Raw genomic sequence first — 11257 nt, forward strand, 5'->3', positions numbered from 1 at the left:
GTCATTATAATTAAAATCGCAAAAATGCAAATGTGGTGTTTTATTAGCGAGTATTGTGATATCATCCTTGTTTGACCACCTACGACAATCATTTACATAATTAGAAAGGTGATATTATCTACTTTCAATGTCAGGTTTTGCTTTTGGTATACCCTTATAGAAACTGAGATATTCGCTTTAAGGAAACATTAATATTTCTCCAATAAAGTTCTTTAGCCCATTTTGATCCCTGAATATTATCCGGCAAACATCAAAATCAATAGGCTTCTTTCCCTTTGGTGACGATCTGTTCAAATTGTGACTCAGCTCGTCGAGACATTCATTTTGGTATATGAGGAAAAGGCAAAAATTGTTTAGTTTTCCATCGAAAAAAAATTAAATTCAAAAAAAAGATTTTTGATACATGGATTGAGAAAAAATTCCCATTCTCAAATCGGTTCGAGATACAATTCTGATAATATGAAAACAAATCTTAAAGAAACGCTACTCATTATATTAAGAAACACTGTTAATTAATGGTTTCCTACGTACTATATGATTACTTTGGTCCCAAAGCCTTTGTAAAAAAGTTTTAAATTTTCGCGTAAAATAAGAAAGAATTAAAAAAAATAATAGTTTGCAACATGTTTTAGTAAAATTCAAGCTGTTTATGCATCTTATAAATATTTAATAAATATGTACGTAGTCTAAACATCGCGAGAATTCAAATGAATGTAAAACTATACACATCTGTTTACCGATTCGCATATTATAGCAGAAACTAAAAATATATTTTGAGAAATGTTGTAAATTGTTTGTAAGGAAAAATTTTTTTTCAAATCGTTGTTGGCGTTTTTTATTGTTGGACTGCAGAATTTTTTCAAATCTATTTTGTGAGTTAGTTGAAGAAAATTTTGGAAAAATAGGTCGGAGTTATTCATCTATTTTAGATAAATTTCACGCAAAAGCGTACATTTATTACTGTAATCACTTCCCGAATACACGCTTACATCTTGCGGAAGATATGGAAGACTTTCAAATAAATTTTTGGGTTCCTTTAAATGGGGTATAATCTTGAAATAAAACTGTATCGGGTAATGTTAATTTTGAAATGCCTGTAAATCGAGGAATCCTCAAAATCACTTGATGCGCATGCGGTTTAACAATACAGCGAATTCTTCTTTTTGAATTTGTACACATTTACGAAGATTTACTTTGGCGGCTGCGATGTAGCATCGTCTACAGTTTAGTGTGCAATAAAAATCTATAACACTTATAATTTGCACAAATTGCATACACATTTTATGCGCATCCGATTTCACTATCAACCGTGAAAAAATACGATCTAAACCTATTTCAATAAAATCCATCAAGAACCGTAGATGTAGCATCACACAGTATTTTTGGGATAACTCGGATACTGCTCCCATGCCACGAAGGAAGATTAAATTGTTTGCTAAATTTATGAGCTTTGTTCAAAAACCTTAATTTGATCTAGTAATAGACATTGTTAGAGGTAAACTAGAATATTTCGCGTATTATAATAGTGTAAACCTTGGCTTCATGGAAACTAAATTTGTTTGTCCTTTACTCATATATAGGGATGGGTCTACGACCATTAATTCGATGCGTTACAAACTTTTTAGCAAAAACCAACTTATAATACCCTCACCACATTGTGGTGTAGGGTATAGAGATTATTACACAAACAGTAACTACTTGGACCATCTTTTGCATAGAGATAGTCAGCTATCAGTGCTAAATTTCTGTTCAAAATCAATCATTATTTAAAATGTTTTTGTGCTTCATAACCTCAAAAACTTGTTTGTTGATTTATGCCAAACTTCTATTAAATGGGCTGTAACTCGATGACTTTTTGAGATATCAACATGAAAATTTGAGACAAGATAAAGTAGAGGCCACAGAAAAAAAGGAAAAACGATTTTTAGAGTTATGCCACTCTTTAAGTAAATGTGCGATATGTCCTATTTCTAGAGCAGCTGAGGTGAGTTTATTTTCAATTTCAAAACACTCCAATTTTATTTTGCTCTCTGCTGGATTATATCATGCGAAGTTCTGATTTATGGTCAAACACTTTACACACTGTGCCACTGTGCGTACGTGCATTCAGGATTGTTTATGAAAGTACTAAATTCTGCACCACGTCAAGGCTTATTCCTAGAAGTGAAATATGCTAACTGGAGAATATCACTTTCTCTTAAATAACAATTCAAAATCGCAAATAACATGTTACAGTCATTCCATTTGGACGATGCGCGCACAAACTGCAAGTATGTAAAATCAGGCGTATATACCAAAATATTAATCTATGTTGATACTTTTCTGCATGGAGGTTTTCTACAAATTTTTTTTGAACCCGCAATATCTCTTCAAACGCAGATATTAAAACGTGCCTCTTTACTCATGTTTTATACCCGTGTCGAATAGTATATGCCAAACCATTCGACCATTTCGATAGGATAATGGGGCTAAAACCATCAATAACGGAAATCGGGTGGTACGTTATACGGGGGCTATATCAAAACGTGGATCTTCACCGACCACTCTCAGTTGGAAAATGTTGTAGCACCAAATCAGCCATTTCGGTTAGATAATGTGGCTAAAACTCCAAAATCCCGAAAATCGGGAAGTACATTATCTGGGGTTACATCAATACAGAGTCCTATACTAAAAATTCCTGACAGGAATTCTGTATATCCCCAACGAAGACTTAATACCGCATTTACCCATTTCTGTGGAAATGGGAGGTACCTATTATATAAGGGCTATATTAAAACGTGGACTTTTACCGATAACTCTTTGCAGAAATGGTGTATATCCCAAACGAAGACAACATACCGAATTTTACATATTCTTTAGGATAATGCGAGTAAAACCTTCAATTTACTGAAAATCGGGAGTTATCAATCTGTGGGGGCTATATCAAATCGTTGACCCATACGGACCAATTTCTGGTGGAAAGATTAATACCCCCAAAGTTGTTTACCCATTAAAAAGACTAAATACCAAATTTCAGTCATTGCAATGAGATAATATGGCTACGAATTTCAAAATACCGAAAATCGGGAGGTACCGTTATATGTGGGTTATATCGAAACGTGGTCCTATACTGACAAATTTCGGGGAGAAAGTTGTTTTGTCCCAAATAGGACTAAGTACGTTTTTATGCGGGCTATACGAAAACGTAGACCTATACTGATAATTCTCTTCTGGGTATATATACAACCTCAACCCACATGAAGCCTAAATACCAAATTTCAGTCATTTCGGTGGATTATTGTGGCCACAACCTTGAAAATACCGAAAATCAGGAGGTACAGTTTTATGGGGGCTATATGAAGGCATAGACGTATACCGACAAATTCCGTACGAAGAATTTAGTACCCCAAATGAAGACTTAATACCAAATTTCAGCCATTTCGGTGGATTATTGTGGCCACAACCTTCAAAATACCAAACATCGGGAGGTACCGTTATATGGAGGCTACATCAAAACGTGGACCGATATAGCCCATTTGTAATACCAAACATCCCAGTAGTAATACACACTTCTATACCAAATTACAAAGCTCTATCTTAACCATTGCGATCCGTATATTGATTTCAACAGACGGACGGACAGACGGACAAGGTTATATCGACTTAGAATTTTACACTGATAAAGAATATATGTATATAATTTATACGGTCTCTAATGAATATTTCGATGTGTTACAAACGGAATGACAAATTTAGTTATACCCTCCATATTATGGTAATTATTTGCCGGCGGTGAGCGTTGAACACACAACTCTCTCACGTTTTGTTCCACGGTACTTATTACATAGTAATAAGTAGTTTAGCCTTTCGTGGTGGACGTTTTTATTCGGTCTGACCGAGGGTTTATACACATTCATACGGGGAAAATGTGCTCTGTAATGGTTTTAGACCCCAAGTATGTTTGGACGAAATTGGTTTTAGACAATTTGGAGTCGATTTAGCAACGTCCGTTGTCTGTCCGTATGTCTGCCTGTCACGCTGGCTGCTGCGCACGATGACTCTCGAACGGATCAACCCATTCTAACCAAAGTTTGGGTATAGTAATATTTTGCCCAAGCTTAGTTTAAGTTCGAAAATGGGCCATATCGGTCCACTCCTTCGGGTATCTTCCCCACAAAAGTTCGAAAATGTTCGAAAAATTTGTGCGGACGATAACTCTTGAAGGGAGTAACCGATTTAGTCCATACTTTGCACATCCTGAAATTTCTACCAGACTTAGATGAGTTTCCAATATGGATTCAGTCGGTCTACTCCTTCGGGTACCTCCAAACAAAATTTCAGAAAAGTTCAGTTTAGGATCAGCTCTCGAATCGCTTTGATTTTTGTTGTAGCACCTTGTATTCACTGCCCCCACATACGACGCGTCGTATGCCGTCGCGACGGCACAAGTTTCATCAGGGGCAAACCCATACTTCCTGAAAAAATAGCCTGAAAAAAAACCCTTATGGCACCATGTGTAGTGGCTAGAGCGCACTATAGCACTCGATCTGGTCAACCGATATGGTCCGAAATTTGGCCTTCGTCATATTTTGTCCAAACTTAGTTTCAGTTCGAAGATGGGCAATACCTGTCCTCAACTTGAAGTACTTCCTCTCAAAATTTAAAAAATGTCACCAAAAAGGTATGCACGATACACTTTCTTGAAGGCGTAACCAATTTGGTCCAAACTTTAGATCATCCAATATTTTGTCCAAATTTAGATTAACTTCTAAAATGGTCCATATTTGTCCTCTCCTTAAGTTACCTCCCCTGCAAAAGTTCAACACTTTTGTTTAAGTGCAGTTTAGGGTCTCTTCGAAGATCCTTTGAAAATGTATGCCGATGCTATTCGTTGTGGTCCTGTTTACGGCGATATTATGTTTTGCGTGGACAAGTTCGTGCTTCCTGGCATACTAGTCCAAATGTTATACGTCGGTCCATTCCTTCAAGTACTTCCTCCGCAACACTTTTGAACTTTAATCCTAATCCGCATTTTTGTCTATAAGTTCAAATGTTCAAAAAAGACCACAAAATTCTGAAAAGACCCTAAATACATTCGATCTGTCCGTAGATGAAAGTTTCAATTCATATAGACTGAGGGTATACTCGTATCTCTGTCGACAAAGCCGACTGATACTTTTTTACTTGTTATTTTTTTCATAAATGTCGGCTTTATTCATTATATTTTTTAGTACAAAATGATGATTTTTCAGTTCGTCTTCGTCCTCTCCTCTATTTTCTAAAACCACTGTGTAAAGCTGGGTGACGTAGGGGATGGAAGATACCAAGGAACGGTCCTGACCGGTTTTAACATGGCAAAGCCCAGGATTTATCTTGGTCCCTCTTTCATCCCAAGTGGACACTGACCTCCCCGTGGTGTCACCTGGGGAACTGCCTTTAACACCCGTTAAAGGTAGTGAGCTAACATGTGCCGCGCGTTCACCCATAAGAACGTTAAAAACTTGGGTTTGGGCGTCGGGTTAGTAACCCTCCCCTAGAAAAAACAGCCTACTATGAAAAAACGAAAGAAAAGAAAAACAAACCCCTCTAAAGTTGACGAACCCCGCAAACGTTTTAAGGACCATGATCTGCGAATCTGCACCTGGAATGTTCGCACTCTTTATAGAGAAGGTGCAGTCTTCGCATTGGCAGACGTACTTGAAAAGTACAAGACCGATATTACTGCCATACAGGAAATACGATGGATTGGGAAAGGCGTCACAACAACACCTAAAGGTGACGCACTGTATTATAGCTGCCATGACGTAAAGCATGAGTTTGGTTGTGGATTCGTAGTTAGTCGGAGACTAAAACATCTTGTATCCAGCTTCACTCCAGTGAATGAAAGACTTGCTGCAATTCGAATAAAAGCTAAATTCTTCAACATCAGCTTTATCTGCGCTCATGCTCCCACTGAAGAAAAGGATGAACAGACCAAAGATATATTTTACGAGCGCTTAGAAGAAACATATGACCGTTGCCCTGCCCATGACATTAAAATCATTCTAGGCGATTTTAATGCCAAAATTGGAAAGGAGAATATCTTTGGCCCAACAGTCGGGAAATTCAGTCTCCACAGTGAAACATCTGACAATGGTATGAGACTGATAGACTTTGCAGCTGCAAAAAACATGGTAGTTAGCAGTACCAGATTTAATCATCTCGATATTCATAAGGGCACCTGGCTGTCTCCAGATCAGAAAACAAGAAACCAAATTGATCATGTTGTGATAGATGGAAGACATTCATCGAGCGTGTTGGATGTACGATCGTTCCGAGGCGCAAACATTGATTCGGACCACTACCTTGTTGCAGCAAAGGTACGCACCCGCTTAAACGTAGCTAACAAAGTACGAACAGACACAACACGAAAGTTAGACATCGGTAAGCTGCAATCACAACAGATAGCCACAGCATATTCCACTCAACTAGCCCAATTGCTTAATCAAAGCCCTCCTCATCCCGATAACATATCAGCGCAATGGCAAAGCATTGCCCACTCCATGCAAACAGCCGCAAAATCCATACTTGGATACCAGAGACCTCCACCAAGGAATCCATGGTATGATGAGGAGTGTCGTGCTGTCACCGAAGAGAAAAATGCGGCATATAAGGCTACTTTACAATCCGTAGCAACGCGTAGCGCACGAGAGAGATACAGGGAGAAAAGGAGAGAGGAGAAACGTCTTTTCCGCAGGAAAAAGAGAGAGATGGAAAAGCGGGAGTGTGAAAAAATCGAGATGTACAGGAGCCAGAATGAAGTCCGAAAATTCTACCAAAGAGTCAAGCATCAAACTGATGGCTTTGGTACAGGCACATCCTCCTGTAGAGACCAGCAAGGTAATTTGGTAACTGATACAGATAGTGTACTCAGGATATGGAAAGAACATTTTTCAAATCTGTTGGTATCCAATAGCAGCGAAGACGACGAAGATACCACAGTCCCAATCCCAGAAGATGGTATTGAATGTATACCGCCCAGCCAAGATGAGGTAAAGACAGCAATAAATCGGCTGAAGAATAATAAGGCAGCAGGGGCCGATGGCTTACCAGCCGAGCTGTTCAAAACCGGAGGCGACACGCTGATAAGGTGTATTCATCAGCTAGTTAGCACCATCTGGCAGGAAGAACGAGTACCCGACGATTGGAACCTGAGTATCCTGTGCCCCGTCCACAAGAAGGGAGATAAGACTGTATGCTCTAACTATAGGGGCATAAGTCTACTCCCTATTGCCTACAAGATCGTGTCAGGGATATTGTGCGAACGACTAAAGCCAATGGTCAACGAGATTATTGGACCATACCAATGCGGCTTTAGACCTGGCAAGTCCACCATTGACCAGATATTTACCCTGCGGCAAATCCTGGAGAAGACCCAAGAGATGCAGATCGACACCTACCACCTTTTTGTCGATTATAAAGCAGCCTTCGACAGTCCGCTGCGCTCAAAGGTATTCCAAGCCATGTCTGAATTTGGTATTCCCGCAAAGCTCATCCGGCTTTGTAAAATGACTTTAACTGACACGAGGTCCTCAGTTAAAATAGGAAAGAACCTCTCCGAAGAGTTTGGTACCAAAAGAGGTTTCAGACAAGGAGACAGCCTTTCGTGTGACCTCTTCAACATCCTGCTAGAAAAGGTTATACGAGAGGCAAACGTCAAAAGAAGTGGCACAATCTACACCAACAGTCACATGTTACTTGCTTATGCTGATGATATAGACATCATGGGTCGATCAGTAAAAGAAGTAACTGATACCTTTATAAAGGTCGAAGGAGAATCTGCTAAAGTGGGTCTGGCGGTAAACGGTGAGAAGACCAAGTTGATGGTGTCGACGCGCAATGCGTCCATTGAGCTCGGACCGACTGTGGAAGTTGGTTCCTATAATATTGAGGTAGTAAAAGACTTCGTCTACCTCGGCACCTCCGTCAACACAACAAACGACATCAGTTGTGAAATAAAAAGAAGAATTGTATTGGCCAACAGATGCTACTTTGGATTAAGTAAGCAGTTTAAAAACAAAGCCACATCTCGTCAAACAAAAATAACGCTCTACAAAACACTGATACTACCCGTGCTGATGTATGGCTCCGAAGCCTGGGTACTTGCGCAAGCAGACATGGCAGTGCTTGGTGTGTTTGAGAGAAAAATTCTTCGAAAGATCTATGGACCAATCTGCGTTGACGGTGAATATCGACGTCGCATGAACCACGAGCTGTATCTGCTATACAACGACATGAATATTGTTAAACGTATCGAGATGCAGCGATTGCGTTGGCTAGGCCATATCATAAGAATGAGCGATGATGAACCCGCTAAAAAGGCGTATGAATACATGCCACATGGCGGTGCACGCAGAATTGGCAGGCCAAGGAATAGATGGCGCAAACAAGTGGATGATGAGATGACAAGGCGCGGTATTCCAGTGTGCAAAGCAACAAATAGAGAGGAATGGAGATCTCTTCTTAGTTCGGCCTATAGAACAAATGTTCTGTAATGGGCCAGCTAAGTAAGTAAGTAAGTACTGTGTAAAGCTGTGATGATTACAACATAAAAGTAATCAAGGATATAACCAATGTTTAACGAAGTATGCACAATTCAAAAACATACATATAGGAGAGCGGTAAGAATAGTCAGTCAACTAACCAACCAGCCTTAGGAATGGATTATTAACACTTCAATGAGTCTCTTTTTCCTAGTTTTAATTTTGTTCTTCTTTTTTATTTGTGTGCAAATTCTACTTCTTTGCTTAACACACAAATAAATGCATAAATGTGTTATTGAGCGATAATAAGTTAAGTGAAATGTTGGCAGCAGCAGTTTTGCGGCAAATGTGAAAAACAAGAACAACGAGAATAAGAAGAAAGCTAACACTTTAAAAGCAAATGGCAATGGGGTTAGTGTTGGTTGTACTACTACTTCTATCACTACTTACCTATTTAGACCATCGATACAAACGCCAAATACGCAAGGATTACTAAGGCAGGCAAAACCGGCATGGGCATAACCAACAAGGGAGGCCATGGTAAGTACCACTAAAAGCTGGCTAACGAATTGTGTCGTGGTGGTGGTGTTGGTAGATGCTCTGGTTTTCCTAGTTGTTGTTGCTGCTGTTGCGGTTCCTGAAGGTTTTACTGGTGGTGCTGTTGTTGATAATGCTCTTCTTTTTAGTTTGCTTCAAGATGAAAGTGGCCAACGTATTATAAAAGGCTCCCAAATACAGTTCATTTACATTATTGTTGTTGTTGTCTTCCTGGTTTTTATTTTCTCTAAAAATGTTCATAACGGAAGTTGTCACTTCTTGTCTTGACGATGAGGAGGAGCAATGGAAGTAAAAGGTGGTGAAGGATGTTGTGTTGGTTTTGGGAGAATTTCTATTTTTAGTCTCTTCTTGTAATTCCTTGTCCTGATTACAATTGTTGTTGTTTTGATTGCTGTTATGCAGGTGGTGTTGACGTTGTTGTTGCTGATGGTTAAGGTGTTGCTGAACATGATGTTCGATGCTATCCTCACTAGTTGGTCTGACAGCTGGCATTGCAGTTAAAATTTCCGACAATGCTGATGTTGATGATGACATTGTCATTGTTGCCGTTGGTGGTGGTGGTAGTGGTGTGATAACGTTGCTAACGGTGGATGTTGTCGCTTGTGTTGTTCTAGTTGCAGTTGCTGTTGTTATCGTGTTTTCGTCGTTTTCCATTTGTTGTTTACTCGGAAAGAAAAAGAAGGGTTTTTTATATTTTATTTGTACAATATTTATATTGAATTTAAAGGGGGTTATTTTTGGTTCTTCAATTCCCTTTAGTTGCTTTAGCTCTGCCAAATCATTGCATGTTTGCTTATTTCCATGGAAATCATGGATTGAATTTTGTAACTTTGTTAGCTCTTTTGATGTAGCTTTAGCTTTAGCTGTTGTTGTTGTGACTTTGATTGAAGTAAAATTTCGTTTATTTTAGCTGTTACATTTTTATGTTTTTTCTTATTACTTCAGCTTTTGTTGTTGCTGTTCTTGGTGCTGTTCTACTTTTCTCTTATCTTCTATAAAATTTCAATCAAGTGTTGAAAAATACATATGTTCGTTACCGTTTGTTGTTCTTGTTGTTGTGTCTGTTTCATTGATTGATTATAAATTTTCTCGACAATGACAACAACAGACAACACCAAGCAAAAAATGAAATCAAACAAAGGAAAAGAAAATAAAATCTCCGAACAAAAGGAAAATATTTTTCCAATTGTTAGCAAATGTTTCCTTTTTATGTTGGTCTTCTTTTGTTCACATACACCCGCACACACACCCTCATAAAATGAGCCCCTAGGACTTTAAAAATAAAGGAAGCAATAATAAATGTTTTAAAATCTTCCTTGTTGCCACATTGCCTTTAATGGTTAGTTGCCAGGACAGCACAGGGGTCGTGGTGATGGCATATCAAATGTTGCGATTGAATGTTGCCTTAATCCATGAGCAACTGCTTTGCTCTTTTGATCCTTGAAATCCTCTTAAAAGCTTTACGACTAACGGCAATTGGAACTACCTTTTAGCCACGTCTTTAGGGTTATACAGGCGTTATTGTTGGGTTTTGTTTCCTCCGTTCAGGATATTAATTGTTTATGTTGTTACTGCTGCAGTTGCTGTTGTCTTTGAAATTGCATCATTTACAACAGTCGATGAGACGCATATCAAAATCCCTCAAGCTCTCTCCCCCGTCCTCTTTTTTTTTTGAGTTCCTTTATAAGTGGTTCGTCCTTTTTGTTCTCCTTAAATATTTGATTTCTTTATTTTTGTTAAAACTTTAATTGGTTGCTGCAAAGATCGAAAGAAAAGAGAAATGGAAATCAGTGTGAAAATAAATTAAATTGCATGGAGGTATCAATAAAATTTTAAAGTTTTTTTATACATAAAACATGCGCTTTCTACCTCTCTCTGCAGCAGATATCTCTTTGTGCCGCAGCTTAATTAAAATCTTTTTTTAAATTTTTTCCCCAGCGAATTTTTGATTTATCTACTGAATGGCCATTTTGTTTGTTTTTTATGTTGTCTCTTTTGTTGGCTGATAGTCAGTCGTCTGTCTGGTTGATGCCACAAAGAGCTTTTTTTGTTAACGATGCCATAAAAGCAACAGATGGTAGTGTTTTTGTTGTTTTTATAGTTGTAAAGCAAAACTTCACAGCCATTGAGGACTGCTCAGAATTTGGGTTTACTCGTAGAAGAAAAGTTGTAGCTCTCGTCTTAAAGAATAATAATTG

The 11257-nt window shown here is 38.5% G+C and overlaps 1 protein-coding gene across 1 annotated transcript in view; it reads right to left on the bottom strand.

Annotated features, from left to right (window-relative positions):
* The window catches only part of LOC141394798 (uncharacterized), a 161178-nt gene extending 150394 nt beyond the window's left edge, over positions 1 to 10784 (bottom strand). The window contains exon 1 of the mRNA XM_073969692.1: positions 8952 to 10784. The gene's annotated coding sequence lies outside the window, so the exon portion shown is untranslated. The remainder of the gene's footprint in view (positions 1 to 8951) is intronic.
* Between the last annotated feature and the right edge of the window lie 473 nt (positions 10785 to 11257).

The sequence above is a fragment of the Musca autumnalis genome, unplaced genomic scaffold, assembly GCF_047663935.1.
Source record: "Musca autumnalis isolate F117 unplaced genomic scaffold, ASM4766393v1 scaffold_2, whole genome shotgun sequence".
Classification (NCBI taxonomy): Eukaryota; Metazoa; Arthropoda; class Insecta; order Diptera; family Muscidae; genus Musca; species Musca autumnalis.